The sequence below is a fragment of the Protopterus annectens genome, chromosome 3.part0, assembly GCF_019279795.1.
Source record: "Protopterus annectens isolate FY-2018-M chromosome 3.part0, PAN1.0, whole genome shotgun sequence".
In the NCBI taxonomy this organism is placed as follows: domain Eukaryota; kingdom Metazoa; phylum Chordata; order Ceratodontiformes; family Protopteridae; genus Protopterus; species Protopterus annectens.
The window spans coordinates 1,128,974,396-1,129,001,755 of record NC_056731.1 but is presented as its reverse complement, the minus strand read 5'-3'; positions in this window follow the sequence as shown (position 1 = coordinate 1,129,001,755).

Genomic DNA, 27,360 nt, shown 5'->3' with positions numbered 1-27,360 from the left:
CTCTACAAGTTCACTTTCTTACTATTTTCGGTACATCTTCTCTTCTTGTACCATTGCTGGTGTTTTCTCTCTCTTTCCCCTCCTCTTGCTGCTGTTCTGTTGTTGGTGATGTAAGATGCCTGAGAAGCCAACTGGATTTAAGAAATGTTCTTCATGTGGGCATAAGATCCTCAACTCAGATGCCCACCAGGAATGTATTATTGCCTTGGATCAGCTCATGTCATTGTCAAGTGTGAGTTTGTGTGAGATTGTCATCATGCACTTGTTAAGCAATGTAACAAACTGGTTCTGAAAGGATTGCTTCCTTCTACTACTACTACTACTGCTGGAGCACCTCTACTTCTTAAATATCATCAGAGAAGACCAAGAGAGATTCATCTGTAAAAGGCAAATATTCTAAGAAATGATCCCCTGATAATTATCCTGCCTCTGTTTCAGGTTGGGCTTCTCCTGAAAAAGTTTCCAAACCATTGCATCCTCCAAGTCTCCAGTTCACCACTCACTATGGTACACCCCGGAGCCAATACCCTCAATAATCCATTTTCCTTTCTTACAGGAGAACCCTTGAAGGGCAGCCTGGCCACCCTCAACCTACTCATTCCTCAGGTCGACTAGAAGCCTAACTGAAGCTGATGTGGACATGATGAGGAAGTTTTTCAGGACTCAGATTCAGTTGGGAGTCTTACCAGCTTCATCCCCAACTGGACCCATGAGACTATCACTAGCTCAGCCCTAACTGTTGACTCTTACTTCACTCTGTCCAGTGGTTTCAAAGCCACCAGACCTGAGCATTCCAAGTTTGTCAGTGTCAGATCCAAAGGCGTAGCCTTCAACAACTTCAACAACATCTCTTATCCAGTTGGCACTGACACTGTTGGAACTAGAAGGATCTTAGAGCCATAGCATTGACAATGGATCTGGGTGGTTAGGCTCAGCCCAATATTTTTGAAGCTGTCCCTTCCTCTTGGGGCCTCAGCACTGGATAGCTCAGCTCTGACCTTTGCATCAAGACAGGATAGTGAGGATACTGTGCGCCATCCTGACCAGTTGGCTTCAGCTCCTGCCAGAGTGGCCATTGGTTCTTCCATGACATCTGTATTTGAGGTAGTGAAGAGAACGTTTTTCCACCTCTGTAGACAAAACATCCTTGCCCCTTTGGGTCCAACCCCTCCACAACTGTCTGCCTTGGCCACTGAGTATCTTCATCCTGTCCCAGCAAGACAGTCAGCCTATTCAAACATAGAGACAGTCCTAATCCAGGACTCTACTCACAATTTCAAGTCATCTTTGGAACATCCCAGTAAGGAGCCCCCTCAGAAGTGTGCATGCAAAAGTAGTCACTTAGAGTCCCCACAGGAAGCCTTCACAGAACTCTGACTTCATTGAAGGGGAGGGGTCCCCCAGATGTCTCCTTTGGTGAAATACTCAAACTTTTGAGACAGAAAGGTGGTTGGTTTTCTGACTCCACCCCCCCCCCCCAGGGAGGAGTCAGTGTTTCTCAAGGCTTTTGGATTCAGTTCAGCTGCATCCTGTGTAGTCCCACTGGCAGACAGAATGGTAGACCTTATCTCCCAGCTGGCTTGGAAGGATGCAGATGTCATGGAGCCAATCCCAAAGTGACCTGACAAGTACGTGGTGGTGCCAAATGATCATGCTAATTGGAGCAAGGGTGCTCAGTAGATGTTATGATGGTAGCAGCAGCCACCAAGAAGGAACTTTCCAAACAAAGGTCTCCTGTACATTCCCTGAACAGAGTGTTCAGAGCATTGGGCAGATATGGGAAGCATGTTTATGCTTCAGTGACCATCACCTAAGGTCTATGAACTATTTGGTGCACACAGATAGATTTCAGAGGGACTAGATCAAGGAGTTTTCCAATTCCCTCTCAGGGTCCATGTCTGTGGAGGTCAAGAAGACCATTTCCTCACAACTGGCCAACATCCATTCCCTTTTGAATGTGAGGCTGATTTGTCATGCCTCGGTGGGAGCTTTGAGAGCTGTAGGTTCAGGAATTGCCATGAGATGGCATGCCTGGATGTGTACCTTTGTGATTTTGCAGAGCCATTCAAAGTCATCATTCATCAATGCTCCCTTTGATGGATACACTGTATTCAGCCCTAAGGTGAAAGGAACCCTCTCGAGGAGTGAACCTGGATGCATACTATCACATCAAAATGAGCAATTGAGGAGGTACCTATGCTTCTGGCTGGGAGCCAGTCATTACCACTTCAGGGCTGTGCCCTTTGGCCTTACTACAGACTCCAGGGTGCTCAGCAAGAGCATAGCAGTTGTCACAGCTCACTTGAGTCTGCTAGGTTTCTGGATGTTTCCATATCTCGGTGACTGGCTCCTCTTTACTCCCACCAAGCCTCTACTGATTTACTACCCCAAGTCTCAGCTTTCCCCCACTCAAGTCCTAGAATTTATTGGTGCTCATCTGGATATGGTGGCAGAGATCAAGGTTAAACATTTTGCAGAACCAAGCATCTTAAATTTTTTCTCCTCCCTCTCCTCTAGCAAGGTTGATATTACAGCTTCTTGGATCTATGGCAACTTCTATAATTCTAGTATGTTTAGTAGCGTATCACATGCAGTTGCTGCAATGGACATGTGCAGTGTGGTCAATAAGACAACACCCCCTCTCTGTATCTATACAGATTACAAGATAGCCTGGCAGATCATCACAAAAGAAGTTTCTCAGGGCTGCTCTATTCCTCTTCTGGCACCCCAAGTCATAGTGACTATGGACTCCTCCCAACTAGGGTTGGGGGGACATTACTTGGGATGGACAGTCCAAGGCACTTGGTCTCATTCTGAGGTCAATTTTTACATCAGTGTCCTGGAAATGAGGGTAGGCCTATTAGGCATTGCAGGTGTTTCATGATGATCTTCCTCCAGGGCTGATTGTTCAAACAATATTTCAATAGTCTGGTACATCAACAAATGGGGGGAACCTGATCCTACCCCTTGTTTCAAGAGGCATTGAGAGTATGGCAAGGGATGTTCTCGGCCACTTTCTTTTGGCAAAGCATATCCTGGGGAAGTCCAGCATGTTAGCAGACAAACTGAGCAGGTCCATCTTACTCCCTCACAAGTGGTCTTGCAGGCTTTTAGTCACAGAAGTGATTTTTCATCAGTAAGGCCAACCATGCAGTGACCTCTTTTCTTCCCCTCTCCACTCTAAGTGCAGCAGGTACTTCACCATGATCCCCCAGAGGTGGAGTCACCAAAAGACTATCTGATTCACAATTGGCCATTGGGCTCCTTCACACCTTCCTTCCTACACCTGTCATTCGCATTCAGAGGAAGAGTAAAGTAATCCTCATTGCCCCATTCTGGCCACAAGAAGTGTGGTTTCCCTTCCTGTGGCCTCATGTAGTACACCCTTCCTGATTGTTGGATCCATCTCTGGATCTCCTGTCTCATCCATCAGGGATAACTCATTCAGACCCTCAAGTTAATCGCACAGTTTCTCCACTTCCATTGAAGACTAGACAGTCCAGGTTTCATCCCTGGTTTAGTACATCTTCACATCTTCCCAGAAGGATTCTGCTAGGAAGATTTATAACAGCAAATGGAAAATATTTTCCATATGGGTTCTCCAAAGACAACTAGACTATTTTCAGCACTTGTTCCAACTATACTTGATTTTTTTCTTCTTCCCTTTTCAGTAGCAGAGTTATTCTATGATGAAGGTCCAAATTGCAGCTATCTCTGATTTTCACATAGGTGCAAACCATCCTTGGCATCACCATGAATATGTAAAGCCTTTCTCAAATGTACCTTCTTACTGCCACAGCCTATTAAGGATCCTACTCTTCCGTGAGATTAAACAATACTTCTTCAAGCTCTGACTCAATCCCGCTTTGAACCATCTGCTAAGGTGGACTTAGTTTTTGTCTTGGAAAACCATTTTTCTGTTTGAGATCATAATGGCCAGATGGATATCAGAACTCCAGGCTCTCTCTTCCCAGCCATCATATTTGATCTTTCACAAGGACAGTGTGTCCTTCCATAATAATCCTTCCTTTTTACCTAAGGCAGGTTCAGAAACTGCTATAAATCAGTCCATTAACCTTACTGTTTTTATTCCAAACTTTCTCAACAAAGGAAGATAACATGCTACATCTATTGAATGTTCACAGACCACTTAGATTCTATCTCCACAGAACTAAAGATTTCAGAAAAGCTGACCAGCTGTTTATTTTTTATTTTGTTTTTTTATCCAAAGCCAAATTGGGCAGGTCATTCTCAAAGTTAACTTTGGCCAAATGGCTCAGTGATTACATTCATTTCAGTGTAGGAAAAAATGATTAACACCACCTAAACCTCCTAAGGCATAAGATCTGTTATTCCACCAGATCTGTGGCCACACTCTACACTTTTTGGTCCAGAGCTTCCATAGATGACGTTTGTGCATTGCAATTTGGTCTAATACTCATACCCTTATTGCTCACTATAAATTGGACATTTTGTCTAGGGATAGGGCAGCATTTGGTGCTGCTGTACTCCTGAATATCCTTCCTCGAGGTCCACCCTGGGGTTTCTCTATCTGAGGACTCGGCCCCATTGGTTGAGGAATGGACAAAAAAGACATCAGATACAAAAGCTGTATACTTGCCATAATGATGCATCTGTGTTGTCTGTTTTCATTCTTCCTCAATCTCCTGCCCCCAACCACCTTCCTGCTTGGACGATTGATATTTGAGCTCCTATTATGTCCTCAGTAGTGGTGTTCTGCCTGCCTTCTAATGAGTTTCCAGACATTCTCTTCCTTTTTTCTAGTCTAACTTGAATCTGATGCATCATTAGACTGTCTTGTTACTATTTTGATATGGTCATGATGATAGGCTGAATAGATGGTAAACTCAATCTGAGGTAATCCAGGTTAGAGAGGAGATTATAGGTAAGGGGAGGAGCTTGAGCTAGGGAGCCAAAGTCTATGCAGGAGGCTGAAATCTGATCAAAGAACCATTGGTTGAGGACGGATGCATTGTTATGGTGAGTATATAACTTTTGTTTTTCCACTCAAAAATGTTGCTCACTGCTAGGGAATATCTCAGGATTAAAAACTGAATGAACGATATCCAAACTGCCCAAGATGTAATTCCAGTTTTAATCCAAATGCACAAAAACAGAGAGCACAACAAAGCAGCAGCACCAATTCACCAATGACCCAGGTTTCGTCTCAGAAAAATGACTTCATCAGATTGGTGAAGTAGTACCACTAATTTATACCAAACTAAATTGAATAATTACACTCAATTACCAATTTGATTAAATGCTACCCCTAGCTGTAGCAACAGATGCCTAAACTTGTTAAAACAGTATACCACTATAATGTTAATGTATACTTCATATACTTAAAAGTGGTGTATAGCAGCATATGCACAATTACAATGTTGTTCATCCAACACTGTGTAAACAATACCTGTTCTTAAAAAATATGTGTATTGTGTGTGTGTGTGTGTGTGTGTGTGTGTATGTTAAAATTTATAAAAAGTTTATAAAAAGTGCATGTGTATATATAGGATCAACAAACATACCTTAATCACATGTTCTCAAAATTAAAACAATATTAAAAAGTATGAATGTATTTGTAGGAGAAATGTAATATGTACAAATTATTGAACCACTAATATCTACATAACAGAAAGGTTTTGAAACCTTAAATATTATTGATATTTTTTATTCTAAGCCAAGGCTTGATGGAAATAAATTCATTCAAGCCTGGATCATTACAAGCATCAAGCCTAAGTTGCCAAATAAGCTCACTCATATCTAGATGGTACTGAGTGATTCTTCCTTGTTGATCAAAATTCACCTGCTGTATGACACAAAATTTAAAATTGTGACTACTATTGGCCATAATATGTCTTGCCAAGGCATTAACGGTTTTTTTTTGTTGTATATCCAGAATATGTTCTTTTATTCTATCCCTAAACCTTCTACAGGTTTTCCCAACATAAAATGCCCTGCACTCTTGGCACTTAGCCAGATAGACCAAATTTTTTGTATAACAATCAAAGTGACCGTTAATTGTAATATCACAATTATTTACACAAATTTTGTGTCCTGATGTCCAAATATGTTTGCATGTGGAACATCTACCACACTTATAATTACCCTTACATTTATTACTAATAACCTTAGCATCAACCGCATTCTTTTCAAACATATCCTTCAATGACCGGTCCTTCTTGAATACAAATTTCGGCTTGTGTGAAAAAAGTAATTGTGCTTCCTTGCTTTTGTGAAATATCTCCCAATACTTCATAACAATGTTAACTATAAACTCTGAATCCCTATTGTACTTAAGAATGTACAAAATGGTATCAGTGCCAAATGTATTTCGTTCAATATTATTTTTGGAATACCCAAACTGATCTATATCTGATGCAATAATTGGAACCAATACCTTGTTGTTTCTTTTAAAAAAGAATTTCCTTTTTCAAATCATCACATAATTTCTCCGGGTATCCTCTATTAAGAAACATTCCTATAATGAACTCTAACTCGTTCTGAAAGTCCACATTATCACTGACCATACGCACTGCCCTAACCATCTGCCCTTTCACTATGGCTTTCTTCTGATGGTTGGGGTGCCAACTGTCAAAATGTAGATACAATTTGAAAAGGTAGGTTTTCTATAAATAGTTGATTTCACCTTACCTTCTTTTTTATCATAAATTAGGCTTACATCCAAATAATCTACCTTTTCAGTGTTAATTTGATGTGTGAACTTCAAAAACCACACCGTGTTGTTAATATAATGGAGAAAATTATCCAATAATATTTTATCACCTGTCCAAATGATAAAAATATCATCCAGAAATCGCAAATACATTTTAATATGTGGACTAAATTCACTTTTATGTACGTATTCTCTTTCCCAATATGCCATAATATAATTGGCGTAAATGGGGGCACAAGCTGCCCCCATAGCTACGCCAAAAGATTGTTAAAATAATGACCATCAAAATATAGGAAATTGTTTTTCAATACTAAATCCATAAGTCTAACATATGTGTTGACTTTATCTTGTTCATAGACCCCAGTAACATACAGCTGTTCCTCTAACCATTCTAGGCCCACATCATGTGGAATCACACTGAACAAATTACAAACATCTATAGTGACAAAGTAAAACTCTTTCGGTATAACCCAATGTTTAATCATTTCCAAAAAGTGCCACGAATCCTTAACAATATACGGTGTAACTCCAAGGCCTTTCTTTAGTTTTTGATCCAAAAACTGACTAATAAAACTCACCTTACTACGTTTTCCATCTACTATTGGTCTAAATTTAACATTGTTAAGTCCTTTATGAATTTTGGGTATTCCAAAAATGCCACTTACTACAGGGTATTGATTTATCATAAACTCGTGTTCATCTTCAGTAATCTCTCCCTGATAAACCATGTCGTCCAAAGCCATGTCCATCTTTTGATAGGCTATATTAATTTCATTGATGCTAACTTCATTGTAATTCTCGTCTAACAACATGGACATCATAATGCTATTATAATCTTGTTTGTTAGCAACCACAACCCCGTTGCCCTTATCCGGTTTCATTATACGTATACAATCCTTATTACTAATAAATGTCAGTATGTCATACTCATTTTTTGTCAGGTTAAATTTTGTTTCATGCTCTCTATGCCTATAATGTTCCCTTAATTCCTGCTCACAAATGTGTTCAAAAGTTGCCACAACCTGATTCATACCAGGATTGTATAAACTAGATTTTTTTTAAATTCTAGCATCTCTGTTTTGAGTAATGTTAGTTGTGTCTATCCCGACATTCATCTTAAGGTTCATCTTGCGAGTAAAAAGTTTTAAATCTATTAAATAATCTACAATGTTCCCCCTCCTACTTGGCACAAAGTTGAATCCCTTAGACAAAAAATCAGCATGTTTAATACCAATATCAATATTTGAATAATTGTACACCTTGAAATCTTTCCTTGTGTTTGTTATTACCTTAGGTTTACTTAGTACCCCTTCACAATAAACTGAAATAACTGAGGTACTATCCTCATGAAATAATTCCTCATAAAAGTTTACAGTGCACTCTGCGTCTAAATTTGAACACATGTATTCTTCGAACAAATTGTTTTGTGTATTTAAATGGTCAACAACTAACATTGAATTAATATTGTCAATACAACTACCATCTCCTTTGTTAATTACAGTCAGTGATGTTAATGTACCTTGATCTGTATAATTTTCAGTCTCTATATTATCATCATTTTCTTTCTCCTTTTGGACCTTAAAATCATTAAATGGCAAATGCGTGCTTAAATTCATCAAAACAGTATCATACGTCATGTTATTGTCAGTTGTAATATTCATTACATCGTTACAAACATAATTAACAAGACCATATGCATCACTGTGACTTCTCAAAAAATTACCCCCTCCCTCTCTGATACCAGGAGTAGCAATGCTTGAAAATGCATCTTTTTGATCAAAAACATTTTCAAAAGACCCGTTGTAAGTATCCAACAATATGTTCATACTATCGTTATTACCGTTGTTGTTTAAACTTATTGGTGAAACAATTTCATTGCTAAACTGTAAAATTACGTAGTCACCGAAAGTTAATAAATTAGTGTCTACTTTAGATGCACTATAAACTGTCTCAGTGTCCAAATGATTAATGCAGTAATTGGCAACTACCAACTTAGAAGGCGTACCTGCCCTCTTAGAACTTTTGTCCATCCTTTGTGAGCCACGTAGTCTTGTTTTTCGCCTGCCTTCTAATGATCCAGGCATTCTCTTCCTGTTTTCTGGTCTAACTTGAATCTGATGCATCATTAGACCCTCTCCCAAAGGGTCCTCCTCACATTCACAACGGTCATGATGATATCCTCAATAGATGGTAAACTCAATCTGAGGTAATCCAGGTTAGAGAGGAGATTATAGGTAAGGAGGAGCTTGAGCTAGAGCCATATTTCTTTATCGTGAAATCTGGTAAATGCACCATTTTGAGGACGGATGCATTGTCATGGTGAGTATGGACAATTTTTTGTTGTATATTGCCTCACAACTCTTCTCTATGTCTGTGATGAGGTGTACATAATATCTCAGGATTATAGGTGTCATGACATCTGTGATTCTCATGAAACCCCTTGCAAGGCTCCATATGAGAATTGTACAATGGTATCTGAAATCTGTTTGGTCCCAGCATCAGTATCCATTATCTTTTCAAATCCCAGTGCTGGTGTTTGCCAGAAGAGAAATATTTTGGTAGAGACAACAGATATATTTAAATTCAGGTGCCACATCTCCCTCCCACCTCCAAACCAGTCAGTCACATCAGACATTGCTTGGTGAGCAGTTTCAAGATGGATAAAAGTGCAAGGAGTGTGGGACACCAAGAACAGATACAAGCACACAAATATCAAGGAGATGCTTATCTTAATAAAGCCACTCAACTGTCTGTATCATCTTTGGTCCCTGTGACTTCAAGTGGTTACAGACAATACCACAGTCGTGATACATCAACAAGCAAGAGGGAACCAGTTTGTACCCCCTTTGCAGACTAGCCATGTTAGCTTGGGATATAGCTTCACAACAAAATCCCACTCTGCAGGCATCCTACATTCCATCAGAGCAAAACTGTGTGGCAGACAAACTGATCAGTATCAGGGTGGACCCTCATAAATGGAAATTAAATCAAGGGATCTTGCAATATTTTGAGCCATCTGAGGGGAGTTCCTCAGGTAGACCTTTTTGCCTCCTCCCTGAACGCAAGATTCTGTTCCAGGACTCAATGCAAGAGATGCCTTTTCTTTTCATTGGTTAGGAATGTTCCTGTATGCTTTTCCACCCTTTCCAATAATATACAGTGTACGTCTGAAAATTCAGAAGGAATTCCCCAAGATCTTTGTGGTGACCACATTCTGGCTCAGACAGTCGTGGTTCTCCTTTCTTTTGAAACTGGCCAGGGGCAGTTATCAAAAGCTTCCTCACAGATTAGATCTACTCACACATGAACTGGAGTGTTTCATACCCCCTGACATCAGTCATCAAGCAACTGCCCAGATGAGTCTGTGCAGCAGGTACTAATGGAGACAAGAAAGCCTGCTACTAGAAAAATCCTATATTAGCAAACGTTAAAGGTTTTCTTGTTGGTGTAAACGACATAACCCATTCATGCTAGTTGTTCTCTGATTTTACAATATTTGTGCAAGTTACTGTCCTATGACCTTTCTTATTCCTCTGTCAGAGTTCAGTTTATTTATTTTTTATTTTACATTTGTTAACTGGGAGAGTCCGACTGGATACATGTCCATTTTCAGCGGAGGCCCGGGGAGAAAAGCTCCAAGTACATACATACATGAACATTATTGTTATTGCAAAAAAAGGTTGTTAGTTATATAACATAATATAAAAAATCACATCTTGGGAAAAAAAAAAAGCAGCATATAAAAAAAAGCATATAAAAAAAAAAGCAAAGGTGGTTAAAAAAAGTTAAGCCACTTTGTGAAAGAGGAAGATTAATAGTGAGTAGGTAAGTTTGGTAAATTATAGGTTAAGATCAGTTTGGAAACAGGGATGGCTTTTTTTTTGATTGGGGTTTTTTTGGGTTCTGAGGAGGAGGGTGAGGAGTGAGGGGTTCTGAGGTGGAGTTCCAAATTTCAGAGTTCAAATTTTAGAATATTTGGATCCCCAGAATCCCAGCAGAATTTATTGGCTGAGCGTAGATGAGCTAAGATCTTATTGGAGGCGGCAGGTTAATATAGGGGTGTGTATTCTAGAATGATGTTTTTCAGAGCTGGTGTTTTGATAGGTTGAAACAGTATCTGGTGAGAGTTGGTTGAGTTGGAGTTGGTTGGAAAGTTAGTGCAGTGGTAAGTTTCCCTTGGAATTTGGAATTAGTGCAGTGGTGCGTTCTAAAGGTGGCAAGTGTAGCAAATCTAGCTATGTGGTGTAAAGAGAAACAAGGGGTTTGTTTAGGTGTGTTGTGTAGGTAGGGGGAGGCATAGAAAAGAGTTGATAGTAGGTGTGCTGGCAATTTTGTAATTTTAGCGTGAGGGGTGAGAAAGTGTTTTAGCATAGAGAAGAGCAAGTTTTTGTGGGTTTTGATGGTAAGATTGAAATGGAGTGTCAAATTTAAAGGAGTTATAAAGATGGTGGCCATAAACAGCTGTGGTGAGAGGGTGTGTGATATAGTGATTCAGAGTTGGGGTTGAGAACTAGTTGTCGAATTTGAGAACCATTTTTCTATTAGGTTGAAGGTGTCTTGGGTTGCAGTGAGAGGTCTGCAGGTTGAGGCAGTGCTGATGATATAGTCGACATCTCTGCATATTGATGCATGTGGTATGGGGGGGGATTGTGGGCAGGCCATTAACATGGTGAAGAGAAAGAAGGCCAAGAATATTAGATCCTTGGGGAAGGAAAGTGTGTAAGAGTAGGCATGTAAATAATTTGTCCCAAACCTGTCAAACTGTTGCCTATGTTGAGGTAGGATTGGAACCACCATTTCAGGGATGGTGATGGAGTTTTTAATGTTTGGAGGAGTTGAATGTGGTTCACCATATCAAAAGGCCTTGGAGAGGTCTAAGAAGAGAGAGCAGATGATAGTTTATTGTTTCTGCTGTATTGGATGGTATAGTATTAGATAGTAGGCTTAGTAGGTATGTGAAATTTTGTGATTGGGCCTGAGCCCAGAAGTATTGGCCATTTCAGCATGTCTGCCCATGGATCCTCCTCTTTTCGTGCAGTCTCATGTCAAAGTATGCTTGAAAGGGTTTTAGCATAAGAGGCCTCCAAGAAAACTGATAGCCCATCCTTGGTATATTAATTTTGTGTTAGAGAAGCTAACAGTTGCTACATATGAACTAGCTAATCTGGCTGACTTGAGATTCTTAACAAGGGAAGGGTTGGATTCTAGAAGTATTCCATAAGATTTTACTTGGTCCTCTGTACATACTTTTATAATGCACTATGAGCTTGAATCCTTCTCTAGGTCCAGAACAAGCTTTGCTAGAGCCATTCTCCATGGGCTCCTTGACCTTTCTCCTTCCACCTCCCTAATGTAGTTAGCTAAGGTAATCTACTAATATAGTTAAGGCTGTTGCTGCTGCAGTGATCAGTATGATGAACATAGCACAGATGTGTAAGTTGAACTTAACTGTAACAGAAGAAATTTGAATGATTTGTTGCAGTAGTCACTCCCACCTTCCACCCCCTTGTTTTTTGGTGTTTTCTGTGCCAGGGTGTGGACATTTATTTTTTGCTGTTCCTAGCAATGTCCATTCAGGGCTTTGCCTCCCTCTGTCTGCTGGCAGGAAAGTTCTGAATGGCTTCACACCCAAGCTTGTCTTTTAGTCAGCTCATCTCTAGCTACCTGACAGTTTGGATTTGTGGAAGATGCCCTGAAGCTTTAGAAGCTGGCCGACGGTTATATCCTTGGCAGGAAATAATCCATATAGCTAAGACTACTACAGCATTTATCATTCAAACATCTACTGTTATGGTTAACTTCAACTTACACAGATGTACTTTCCTTATGCTGGGATCAGAGGGAGGTCTAGGATCAAACCCGAGTCTCTACCAGGGTATTATAAGAAGGACTGAGAAATCAGAAGATAGGCCATGACCCTCCAGTTTCCGCAGGTGTTGAGCTTGTCCTCAACCAACAAAGACTTAAGCTGATACCTTAGCTGTGCTTTGGAGGATGAGAAATAAGGAGGAAGCAAGCCTTGCTTTAGTCTTGGGAAGAGTGCATCCCAGGGTATAAGCACCGACCCTCAAGTGAACATTTGGTCTGACCCTGGAAAGTAGTCTCTTGAGTCACCAGGACACTAATCAGGAGACCTCAAGACCAAGGATTCCCCTTCTAAGGTCAGCTCTTGAGTTCGCAGGTTCATTCGCTCAGAGAGGAGTTGATCTATGGAATCTTTTCATGCCGGCTCTCTGGGTTTGGGTCTAGTCTTTAGACAAATATTTGAGGCCTGGTTGGAGTTCATTTCACTGCTGCATCAACAAACACTTAGGAAACATGGTTTGATGCCAGTGCTGGGTCTAATAAAGGCCTTTGATCTCATGCTGCAATTGGCAGGTACTCTTCTCAAGCAACAGAGCCCTTTTTAGTGACCATCAGTGTGTGTTGATCACATTATTTTCCCTGCTCAGGTTTACAAGCTGCTATCTGGAGATGGTAGTAGTGGGTGGCCAGCTCCCATTCATTAGCCTGCAGAGAGTCAGAGAAGTCTGAAGCTAATGCATCTAAGAGAAATTAGAATAATGATTATTTCTTTTCTTGGATTCTCCCCTGGATTATGTCTGCTGTAGAGAGGGCTCAACTGTTGCGAGGTCCTCCATGAACTGGTGTGAGATTTCATTCATTCCCCTCAGCAACACCTTAATGTGCATCTAGGGAAGGAAGACCGAGTAGCCTTGGTCATCCCCTCAAGGATATAGTAAGTGCAGTGTGGAGACACCCAGACTCTACTGGATCTACAGGAATGCACACTCCCTTAAGTATCTAATTGAGTGGAGAAAGTCCTAGTATGGGTATCCTGTGGTACACACTTGCACAATCTCTTTGGTCCAGCCACAGTCAAAGTCAAGAGACCACAGCAGTTTTCTATCTTACTTCAAGACAAAAAATTTAAAGCACTGAACACTTTGTAAGAGAGTTTGTTCCTTTGCCAAGTGGGGACTTGAAACATTCAGCTTTTATTATTCTTCAAATTCCAGTCCTCTCTAGTGATCCAGGCACAGACTAAGCTTACCTTCCTTCTCAAATCTGGCCTTAATGAGAAATGGTCAAAACTCTGTCTTGCAGCTTCAAGATTTTACTGCCACGTAGCTCACTAGTCTTTTATTGAGACCTCACTTGACCATCTTCTAGCCCCTGTCTTGAAATAGTCAACTCACTGTGAATCATAGCTGGCCCAATCTTTCCCCATCTGTGGAAAGATGTTTGCAGTTAAGGTGAGAAGCCTTTGGAGGAGAGCGTCTGGTGTCAGGAGTAAGTATTCAAAAGTGCAATGTCAGTCCCTACTTAACTGCCCCTCCCCATGGTAGTCAGTGGCTTCACACCCAGCTATTGAGCTGGTAAGTTCTGACACATGCCTACACTTTCCTGGAACACCTACCAGGCTGACACAAGGAGTGAGCAACACAGAACCAATAGCTGCTCTATGCAGTCCTCAATATTCCTGTTTTTAGTGCTGCTTGGTGTCACCAGGGTGGTATGAGGTCCCCACTAAATCTCAGGTAGGTCTCCCTTTCTTACATCACACATCCTGATAACTTGTGCTTCACTGGTGGGCTAACAGGGTCACTATAGTTCTGTTATGGTTCGAGGGACGTGTAGCTGTAGAGCAGGGATATCCACATTATTCATTTGGAAGTCTTAAGCTGTTGTAGCACTCAAGACCATGGAGGGGGGACCTGTATTAAGGCCTCTCCTAATTTGGTCCAACAGTCAGTCCATCATATTGCATTTAAGCAAGCAAGAGGAAAAGTAATTACACGCCCTGTGTAAAGACTCAGTACATGTCTGGCGGGGGGGGGGGGTGTCACAGAAAAGGGGCATCATGCACAGCATTTCACATCCCTTCTGAAGTAAATCTACTGGTGAACTCCCTGAGCTGCTCTTCCTGACCTCTTCTGAAGGCTTGGTTCAGGAGCCACATCTGATACAGAGCTTCCTTAGGGGAGGCACTCAGGAAGTTGACGTGTTTGCCACCTCAACTATAATAGTACTCCCACTCTTCTACTTGGCATTGCAAACCATGGAGAGTTTGTAGTAGCCATGTTTCTTGCTTGCAGAAATACAAGACCTGATCCCAAGTGTACTGCCACTGTAAAAGCTAAACTGCAATTAACACAATACCTACAGTGCTGATTGAGCTGCTTTAATCACATCTGCAGCCCTATATGTGTGTGTGTGTGTGTATGTATATGTGTGTGTATATATATATATATATATATATATATATATATATATATATATATATATATGTATGTATACACACACACACACACACACACACACACACACACACATATATATATATATATATATGTATATATGTACACATATATGTATGAATATATTTTATATATATATATATATATATATACACACACACACACACACACGTATATATATATATATATATATATATATATATATATATATATATATATATATATATATATATATAGGAGTGCTACAGAATCCAGAAACCCAAAATCCTGAAAACACACAGGATACCAACACTTACTATATTCCAGCACAAGTACATATAGAAACAAAACACAAACTATATTACTGTTCTCCAAGTATAAGCAGGGGGGCTTGCCCACCTGCACCCTCCATGTGAGGGGCTGCACCCCCCCCACACACACACACAAACACCCTGCTTCTTAAATATATCAACTCCAAGATTGCAGTTCCCACGCATCCCCCTGCTTCTTAAATATATTAACTCCATTATTGCACTTAGTGTAGTGAAGTGCAATCTTGGAGATTATATATTTAAGAAGCAGGGGGTGTGTGGGGGCGCAGCCCCCCTGCATATAGTTGAAGAGTAATATGTTTCTGTATGTACTTGTGCTGAAATATAGTAAGTGTTGGTATCCTGTGTGTGTTCAGGATTTTGAGCTCTCAGGATTTCGGTCTTCAAGATTTTGGGCTTTCAGGATTCTGTAGCACTCCCATATATATAGTCTGCCTTCCCTTCTAGCAAACAGCAACTGAAAGCAGACTACACACTGTGCTTTTATTCTTCCTTAACTTAATCATCGTATTTAATTTTTGTTTGTATTCTCAGTTCTAGGCAGTTGCTGTCCAGTCTGCGACAACAGGTACTAATGAGTTAAAGCAAAGAACAGTGAATTTCAAAATGTCTACATATTTAAAAAAATATTAGCAGGAGAATTTGGAGCCCCCCACACACCTATTTAACTCTAAGATAGCTATCATCTTAGAGTAGGAGAAATACGGATGCAGCAGCCTCAGATTTGATAGATATTATTTTACTTTTGCACTTCTGGCTCTGCTGTTCTGGGGGTTGCAGTTATATCTTTCCCTCTCCGGCACTCCACATTCTCTATTCCTTTCTGATAGAGAGTCTTGTTGCTAATTCCAGGTGTCTTTTCAAAGCTCATGGAAAAACATTTAAGGCTAACACTTATTGCCCATGGTGGCTGAGAAGGATATGGTTTCAGGCTGTCAGGTCCTTGGTGATTTAGAAACTCTTGTGGTATAGCTGGCAGGGCTGTCTTCCATTGTTAAGAGTAAAATCTGGATCCACCTTAGGACTTTACTCCTTCTATGGACACTTTAATCCTACAGAACATTCCTCCAGGGTTATCACAAGTTGTTGAGGTTGTTAGGAAGTCATCAGATGTAGTCTACCATGTGGAAGAGAGCCTCACTGTAGCCAGAATATATAGTACTGATTTTGTTTATCATCTTACAGGTCATATTGAGGATCAAAGACTGAAACAATACTAATTTCATGAACTTTAATCGTACTTTGACTGAGGAATGGGGTCCATTCCTGTCATATTAGAAACCCACAACATTTGGAGAAATTAAAAAAGGGTCACATTAGGGTCTGAATGGAGAGAGAAGTCAGCAAGCAAAGGATAGTAGTTTTGCTGAAGGTGAAGGACCAGATGAGAAGGCAAGAAATGTGGAAAATGCATATATAGAAAATTTCTGGAAGTACCTCATGTTGATCAAGATCGAATGCAGGAATGGTTAAGGTGAGGCAAATTCAAACCAAGAAATGAAAGGTTAATATTGGCAGCACAATATAGTGGGCTTACATACATTTTGGTTTATAAAGTCCATTGAACGTGTGGGAGAAACAGCCAAATGTAGGTTTTGTAAAACAGAATTGGAAACAGTTGCATACTTTGTTGCTGTTGGTGGCATACTAATGGCAGAAGAACTGTATACTGAAAGGCATAACTATGTAGCAAGACATGGTATTGAAGTGGCTGAAAAATACTGGAAACATGAGCCACAAAGCATCATAGAAAATGAAGTCTACATCACATGGGATCACCCATTACCAACAGTTCAAAAGATAGATGCTAGAAAACTGGATATAGTGGTTTATGAAAAGAAGATGAAAGTAGCATTGATCATTGAAATTGCCACAGCCAGTGACTGCAGTGTCTTGCATACAGACACAAAGTCATAAACTATCAAGATTTGCAGGCAGAAATGAGGTCAATGTGGAAGAAAGATACCCAGACAGTTTCAATAGCAGGAGCAATAGGTCTTACAAAAAGAGAATCTACAGTCTTACTTAGATATGTTACCATTACATGATGTTCATCATACATGCAGCTGCAGTCATAACAGATGGGTTCTCCTGCCGTCAGGCGGGTCCTCGGTTGGCCGAATTCCAACGTCTAGGTCCGGTGTCGGTTGTCGTTGCTTCTTCCCTGACGTCAGTGCGACAGGGGTATAAAAGAACCAGCCGACGCCATTTTCTCCAGTCTTTCTTGCCGCGCGGTGCCGAAGCAGAAGCAGTTCGCAAGTGCCGGTCGGCCAGCTTCTGAAATTATGAAAATTTTGCAATCAAAGTCTTCTTGAAAGCTAAGTACCCCGTTGGGGAAACTTTTCTTGCCTCAGACCGATGTCAGACAAAGTTAATAATTGTATTTCATGTGGGAAGCAAATACCACATAAGGATTTCCATTCCCTCTGTATTCCTTGTTTAGGCCCAGACCACGACGTCCCGGTCTGTCGTTTTTGTGCTACATTCAACAAACGCACCATTAAGCATCGGGCAGAGTTCGCCCAGCATTATTTTGGCAAAAAATGTAAGTATATTATGTCATCGGATACTCCGACTCCAGTTTTGTTTAAAAAGCGCAAAGATAAGGACCGACACACGAGGTCCGCGGCCTCTACCGACACCACGCCAAAGCCGACTACAGGTGGTCCGGTTCTCAGCGAGGCACCTAAGCAGCCCCTGACTACCGACGACACTTCATTGGCAGTGTCTCCTGTGCCCGAGGTCGCAGGCTCCTCGGCCCACACTCCGACTACAGATACCGAAGCCACTCTTGGTGGTGAATCTCAAAATGTGGACAGGTCTACCTCCTCTCAAGGTGTCTTCAGACCTTCCTCTTCTTTTTCCATCCAGGCTTTCACTAAGTCTAAAGCAGCCATGCATTCTAAGAGACAAGCTACACAGGGCCCATCTCCAGGCCCCATGCCTAAAAAACAGATGCTTAAAATGGCTGAGGATTTAATTACTCTTATCAGAGGTTCTCACCCCTCCCCCCCCGGACAAAAGGCCCAGCGTGGAGGAAGAATCCCCCTCCTCTGATCAGGGCTCCATTATATCAGAGCACTCTGATGAACAGGAACATTCTTACTCCCCTTTTGAAGACTCTGATGCAGAGGAGTCCATTCCCTCTGTATCCCCCCCCCAGAGGATTACTCATTTGGGGAAACTTTGCATACCTTAAGGGAACACTTCCACTGGGAAGGCCAAGATTATTCATATTCCAAGAAAAGGCTTAGGGAATTTCTCTTGCTACGTCAGCACAGGCCTCTGGCTATACCTCCTGTCTTGGACATGCTAGGTGATGTGTACTCGGAGGCCTGCCTTAACCCGGATTCTCTACCTCCAGCCCCATTCAAGCCTGACAGGTACTACAGGGTTCCTGACTCACCAATTTCTATACAAAAGCCATGCTTGCTGACCCAGAAACTATCTCACAGGGCCCCAAGGGAATTAAGGCCTCCACTGCTAAAAATCCATTACCTTCCGAGAGAAATTCCAGATCCTTAGAAAGGTGGGGAAAAAAGGTATATACCTCGGCCACCTTAACCATAAGGGCATTAAACTGTCAGTTCCATATGCTAAAGTACAAACAGTTTCTGTTTTCACAATTGAGAAGTAAAATGTCACAACCCGAACAACCAGACTTGAAGGAGTTGCAGGATTTGATGCATAGTGCAGAACAAGTGGGTAAACATACCTTACAATGTGGTTTTGATGCTCTAGAGGCCTCATGTAGAGCTGCTGTTACAGGATCAGTCATACGTAGACATGCCTGGCTCAAGGAACAAACCTTACCAGATCATGTCAAAGCTAAATTACTAGATGCCCCTCTACAAAAGGATGTATTATTTGGTGCTAATGCTGAGGAGGTATTAAGGAAAATGGAGGAAAAGGCTAAATCAATGCAAACAGTGAAAGATTTTCTATAGGTACAACCCCCACGTTTCAGTAGAAATTGGCCTTCCAAAAATTGGTCCTTTCCAGCCACGGACAGACCCCAAAGAGATAGATACAGGCGCCCGAGGGGCAGAGGGCAATCCCAAGGATCGTTTAGAGGCAGACAATGGCAAGCTCCTACACAAAGAGGTGGTGAGGATAACTCGCAGCCATTCAGAAAGCAAGCCCAATGACTTTCCCCTTTGCATGCCAAGCAAGGCTCAAATGGCAGCACCCTTAGGCGGAAAACTGGCATTATTTTCAAAAAATTGGCATATTGTCACAAAAGACAAATGGATCCTGGACATTATAAACAGAGGCTACAGATTCCATTTTCACACCCTTCCAAAAATGAGAGGCATGCCAAACCTGCCACACAATCAAAGGGCAGAGGCACAAAGACAAATTTCAGATCTCATAGACATGAAAGCTATTTAAGAGGTACCTACTCACGAACAAGGTCAAGGTTTTTATTCCAGACTATTCCTGGTACCAAGGAAGGGAAAAGATTGGAGACCTATTTTGGACCTATCCATCCTAAACACATTTCTACTCGTACCAAAATTCAAGATGCTCACTCTACAGCAGCTTCTTCCCATGCTGGGCAAGGAGTCTTGGCTGGTAACATTGGACCTCAAGGAGGCATACCTGCATGTCCCAATCAGACAAAATTGCAGAAGATACCTCAGATTTCTTGCAGGTTCAATCCATTATCAATTCTCTGCATTGCCCTTTGGCTTATCTACTGCGCCCAGAGTATTCACGAAATGCTTGGCATCAGTAATTGCCTACTGCAAACTTCAAGGGATACAAATATACCCCTATTTGGACGACTGCCTGATCCAATCGGACAGCAAGCACATACTTCTGAAACATCTGGCTTATGTAATAATGTTGTTGAATTCTCTGGGATACACCATCAACAAAAAGAAATCAAGGCTAATACCCTCTTGGAAAATAATTTTCCTGGGTGCCAATTTGGACACAAACACCCAGATGGCCTACCTCACGCCAGAGAAGCAGGGGCAACTAACTCAATACTTCAGAACACTAGCAAATTGCACCAGGCTGACTGCAAGGAAAATCCTGCAGGCTCTGGGATTCATGGCATCTTGCATCTTACTAATCCCATGTGCAAAGCTGCATATGAGGAAACTCTGTGGTGGGCTCAAGCATGCTAAACATGACAGATCGGTGCATTCAGGGCAAATGGTCCCAAAGAAAAGCACCTTCACATCAATCAAAAGGAAATGCTAGCAGTAATAAATGCTATTATAGCTTTTCAAAGACCTTCTGTAAGGTCAACAACTGATAAGGACGAGGAGAACATGGCCCTGACTTACAAATCGAACTTCAAGCACAGTACTTGCCAGGCAAGGAAAACACGCTGGCAGACAAACAAAAGCGAAATATGACAGATCCACACAAATGGAAGTTGCATCAAGTTTTACAGAGATAATTCAAGCAGAAGGCCAGACATAGATCTCTTTGCCTCCCACAAAAATCACCAATTGACAAAATTCTGCTCAAGGATTTTTCATCCAAAGGCCTGGAGAGTGGACGCTCTCTTTCAGTTGGACATCAATGACAGTTTATGCCTTCCCACCTCTTCCTCTGCTGCCCAAAGTTCTATTAAAAACCAGAGCAGACAGACCAAAGATGATTCTCATTGCTCCAGACTGGCCAAGACAACACTGGTACCCACTCCTGAGGAGCCTGACGCATTCCCCACCATGGACCCTGCCTCTAATGCCTCTTCTTCTGACTCAGCACAGCTTCAAAACTCTTCACAGTCAGCTAAAAACACTCAATCTAGCCGCATGGAAGATTCCTTAGCATAACAACAGACCCTACTCTCCAAGGAGATGCAGGATGTCATTTTGGAGGCCAGAAGGCCGTCTACTAGAAAAGCTTACTCCGCAAAATGGAAACGGTTTTGTGTCTGGAATGAGAAAAAGGGCCAGGATCCTGGAAAACTGAATTTACCTCAAATATTACAACATCTAGCTGAGCTGCTAAGCAGTGGACTTTCATTCTCCTCCATCAAAATCCATGCCTCAGCCATTTCTGCAGAATACAACACTGATCCACCCTTATTCTCTCACCCCCTCTTAAGACAGTTCCTCAGAGGGGCTAAGAATCTAAAACCCCCAAGGAAACAACCAATACCTGCTTGGGATCTCAATTTCATTCTAGAAAAGCTGACCTTGCCTCCTTTTGAACCAGCTGCCTCATCAGATTTGCAATATTTGCCCTGGAAAACAGCTTTCCTTCTGGCTATTACCTCAGCTCGTAGGGTATCTGAACTACAAGCTCTCATGGCTGTGCAGCCTTTTATCATCTTCCATCAGGATAGAGTTTCCTTACGAACCAACCCGTCCTTTATGCCAAAAGTGGTATCCAGGGTAGCTTTGAATCAGGCTATACACTTACCTACCTTTTATCCTAATCCTCAAAACAAAGGGGAGAGATTACTACATTCCTTGGGCATCCACAGACAACTGCGTTATTATTTGGACAGAACAAAGCCTTTCAAAAAATCAGAACAGCTCTTTGTGTCCTATGCTATAGGAGCTCAAGGAAAGCCAATTTCCAAACAGACAATCTCAAAATGGATAGCCCACTGCATACGCTTTTGCTATTCTTTTCATGGCAAAACTGTACCTACAGGCATCAGATCTCACTCCACAAGGGCCACGGCTACCTCTGCAGCTTTTCTCAGAGGAGTTCCTACCAAAGATATTTTGGAAGCAGCCACTTGGAGTTCTGTGCATACCTTCTCCAAGCACTACCACCTTCCATTATACTCCAAATCTAGAGCGGGCTTTGCCACTGCAGTCTTGCAGGGCATTCTGGCTCCTCCTAATTCCACCTAGTGCCTACCACCCCTTTCTTAGCTTTGGGATTCTACCCATCTGTTATGACTGCAGCTGTATGCACGATGAACATAGTACAGTTTTGTACCTACCATAAATGTAGATGTTCGAGTGCTAATACAGCTGCAGTCCAGGTTTCCCTCCCTCCTTCCCCTCTTGGGACAGGCCTATTGGTTAACACCTCCTCATGCAACCTGATTGGGGTATTCATTCTTGATGTATTTGCTTGCACTATTGCATTTTGATTATATGGCATTGCTTTATTACACAAATTTATGTATTGCCTTCCTTCTGGGGCAAGAAAAACTGAAGAAAATGGCGTCGGCTGGTTCTTTTATACCCCTGTTGCACTGATGTCAGGGAAGAAGTGATGACAACCGATGCCGGACCTAGACTTTGGAATTCGGCCGACCGAGGACCCGCCTGACGGCAGGAGAACCCATCTGTTATGACTGCAGCTGTATTAGCACTCGAACATCTACATTTATGGTAGGTACAAAACTGTACTTTTTGCACATGATTTAACTGTTTTCATTGATTGACTTAATTATTACTTATCTGTGTCTTCAGTTATATATTTCCTTGATGCAACTCCAAAAAACGGCAAGACAAACTACTACAAACAGCTTGCCAATCCGCTCACCACGATTCAAGTCAAAATAGTAACCCAAACAGGAAACAATGCTGGATGCCAATGGAATAAATGAATTAAATATTTTATTAAGCCACAACTCAATGTAGCTTTTCGTCGGCGCTCCTGCATCAACTTCTTCAGTACCAGGAGGTTATTTATTAACCACTTCTTTAAGCTATGTTTGTTGGTATGAGATCTGGAGAGTATACATCAAACAAGTTAAAATCGGCATTTTACGATTGTTTATATGGTTGTGACTGTTTTTTATATAATAATTATTTTCATATTATTATTATTCTTAGTTTACAATTTAATTATTAATTTAATTATTTTTCAAGGTTTATTTGAATAATTTATGGCTTATTAATGTTAGCCGCTACATTTTTGTGATGGTCGGCTAGAACATTACAGGCTTATTTATGTAATAGTGTGCTCTTTTTTATTTAGTTATAGTTGCTGATTTTATATAAAGATAAATAGGGATATGTAAAATGTGTTTATATTAAATGCCTGAGGGCGAATTGCCTTTTATTAGTTGATGTAGGAGGGCGTGTTGATCTTATGTTCTGTTTTTTTAACATATTAAAGTTCGTCACTACAGTGGCGCGAGATTTGAAATTTCTGAAGAAGTTGGTGCAGGAGCGCTGACGAAAAGCTACATTGAGTTGTGGCTTAATAAAATATTTTATTTCATTTATTCCATTGGCATCCAGCATTGTTTCCTTTTTGGGTTACTATTTTGACTTGAATCATGGTGACCAGACTCGAATCGTGGTAAGCGGATTGGCAAGCTGTTTGTAGTAATATATTTGCTTGATTTCTGTCTGAATTTTTTCCCCACCATCCCGCCCTATCATTGTATTCTTAAACTTGGTGGCTTTTAGAGTTGCCCGCCCCTACTATAAATTTGATATGTGGGACACTCCCAGTCACATCTCATTAGCTCATTCTGCCTAATAGATAGAGATCATTTGGGAAGGCCAACCCCCTTAATTTCTTAACCTTGAATTATCTTCTTTTCCTCCTCTCTCCCTTTCCACTTTACTAAAAAATAAAATACCTTATTCAGCTGCTTTTACTGTATTTGTGCTTCCTTCTCCTACTATGTTACTTCATCTTGCTTTTTCTGATGCTTGTATTCAATTGTATTTTTCTGCTGCATTCATTACTGCTTGCTTATAGCCTGTTTAAATTGTGTTATTCTTAGCCTCTTAGGTTTGGTTTAAGCACTTGGGCTCTAGGTCTACCCCTTAGCTTTCCCTGGCTTCGCTCCCTCAGATTCTGACAAATATGGATGGACAACTTCCTACAGTTTCTCCTGCCAGTCTGGTTGATATGGGCATTCTGAGACAGTGTAGCAACTGCCTTATGTACATGGACAACCATCTACTACTACCATCTAGGAACACAATTTGTGAGAGATGCAGTTACATTAGGAATCTAGAGTCTGTGCTCTCTCCTTCACATGCCAGTATATCTGGCACTGAGTAGGTTGTCAACACAATCACTACAACTCAAACACCACCCACACTTAGACAACACACACCCACATATGTGGATGTTCTCAACAAAAACATACCCAAACAAAGGAGACCTCCGTGGCAAAAAACATGCAAACTCCACAACCCTCCACACCACATACAATGCATAGCCCACACACCTGTGTCTCACAGCCACTAAGGCTTAACTATAAACTCAGCATATTAGTCATAGGAGACTCCATTGTGAGGCACACAGATGTGCTTCTCAACAGAGTGGATAAGGAGAAAGTCACGACTAGTTGTTTGTCTGGTGCCAGAATCTGCCATATCACACACACACACTCAAGTCTCTCAACAGCAGGTACTGCCATGGCTTTGTCATAGTCAATGTTGTCATGAATGACTTGAAACTTACTTCCCTGGACTATATAAATAGAGACATGATTAACCTCACTGAAATGTGTCCCAGGCAAGTATGTCCCTAGCCTTAAGCAGCATTCTACCATCACCCAGAATGATACCTCAATACAAACAAAAATTATTGACTTTAACAATTCACTTGATTTCTGGTGTCATTACAGGGGATCTAGTACCTGACAGCCTGGGAAGATATGATCGACAGACCACAATGCTTTGCCAGAGATGGCCTGCATCTATCTCACTTGGGCTTCAGGCTTTTGGCAAAGGCTCTTGCCTCCCCCATAGTGCCTTTTTTAGGAAAAGTGATGAGCAAAACTACCAACGTAAAAATTTCAACAAAATGCAAATTAAAGGTCATGCTGCTAAATGTTAGGAGTCTAAACATGAAACTGCACTCATTGCAAGTATTCTTAACCCTGGAAGATATTGACATTTGTGCAGTCACAGAAACCTGGTTCAAAGCTGTGGAGAGCACTCCATCCTTACTTGGTTACTCATCCTGTCATACATTCAGACCCCAAACTCTGGTTAGCAAAGCCAAAAGGGGTGTAGTTTCCATATATATTAAAGACATACACACCTCCAGACCAGTCAATCAGTATGATGCACATGAGGAGACACTTCAGGTGCAGTTAACCATTGACAAGACCTATTCAAATCATAGCTAGGTGCAGGCTCCCAAATTTGACTCAAGATGCCCACTCTGCCTATCTGGACCTCTTCCATAATCCTGGGCAACTTTAACTACTCAATATAATGGAAGGACTACTCATGCCAGAACACAAATACCCAGAGATTCCTTGATTTTGTCAATGCAGATGCCTTGGAACAGCTAGTCGATACCCCCACAAGAGATGACATTATCTTGGACATGGTATTAACCAACATGAGTAACCACTGCAGCATCCTTACAGTATCATCCTCCCTGGTAAGATCTGACCATAAAGTGGTCACTTTCGACGCCCCCCCCCCTCTAGCTAGGGTCAAGTAATAAAACTTCTCCAAAAGCTTATTAAAACCTCCTGAGGGATGGTATAAGCAGCTTCACAGCCCCCTCCCCCTCTGTAGAAACTGGCAGCAATGTCCAAATCTACACCAAAGTACTATACAAGCATTTATATAGATGCATGGAATCAGGAATACCCGACAGGATGAAATCTTACTCAGCAAGGAAGAGTATACCTGTCTGGTGGACATCTGCAATAAATAAACTCTATAACAAAAGGAAAAAAATTACTCTCCAGGACCAAGAAGGAGCACTTGCCCAATTGGAAGCAATCTCTTTTTAGTATGAACAAGCAAATAAGAGCACGAGTGAAATCCTCCAAAGCAAACATGGAGTCCAAATTGAATACATCTACTAGAGACAATCATAAGGCCTTCTTCACATATTTCTGCTGTCTCAAAGGAAGCACCCAGATCTGCTCAGAACTGGTGGTTAAGGACACTACATACACAGATTCAGTGAAAATGTCACCCCAGTGTCCCCCACATCAGTAAATCAGGGCATCTCCAGTATCTGCCCCACTCCCCTTATCTCTAGGCAACAGGTTATCACTGCCCTCTCAAAGGCAAAAAAATTGAGCTTCCATGGGACCCGATAGCATCCCAGGCAGCATCCTACATATACTCATGCAGGAACTTGCAGCACCATTAGGCAACCTATTCAACCAAAGCCTGAGTACTGGCTTCATCTCAGCTGAGTAGAGGACAGCCACTGTCATCCCTTTGCACAAAGGTGGAGTGTCCACCAATCCAGGAAACTATAGACCCATCAGTCTAACTAGGCCGATCTGCAAGGCTATGGAATGGATTATCATAGACCTCATTAACGAGGACATTGCCAATCTCTCAATCCTACACAGTTTGGCTTTGTCAAGCAGAGGTCATATTTGTTAAATTTGGTCAACTCTGAGACGATCACCAAAGCCATGAATGAGGGGAAGATGGTGCACACCACCTACCTTGACCTAACCAAAACTTCAACACTATTCCCCACTCGGGCATAATAGATAAACTCTCTCAGTTAGACATCAATCCATATGTTACCAGATGGGCAGCAAACTGGCTCACTGATAGAACCCACCTAGTCAAAATAGGGGAAGCCACCTCAAGTAGTAGACCCGTAACAAGCATTGTACCCCAGATCAGTCTTGGGGCCTCTGTTATTTGGGATATACTTTTCTGAAGTGCAGGCCAAAATCAGTGGGCTATGGCTGACCAAGTTTGCCAATGATTGCAAGCTGGGCACTGTCATCAATTCCCCTAGTGATGTGGACATCATCCAAGAGGGTCTCACCCAAACAAATGACTGGTGCCAGCAACATGACCTCAAGCTAAATACCAAAAAATGCATCATCATCCCCTTTGGGGAGAGTGATATCCCCACAAATTATCACATTAATAACATCCTATGCATGTAATCAGTTATGAGAGATTTGGGCATCCAGGTTGATAGCAACCTGACGTTTGACCATCATGTTGCTTCCATTGTATGGAAAGCTTTCTACATGGCCCACGTTATAAGTAAGGGTATCTACTCCAGGGACAGGGAAGTCATAATATCCCTGTATTCTTCCCTTATAAGGCCCATTAGTGAGTCCAAATGCCCATTTCAGCATATACCTTGCAAAGTACATGCAGCAGCTGGAGAGACCACACAGGTTCCTCACCAGGAGAATCCAGGGCCTCAAACATCTATTCTACACAGATAGGCTAAAAGCTCTGTC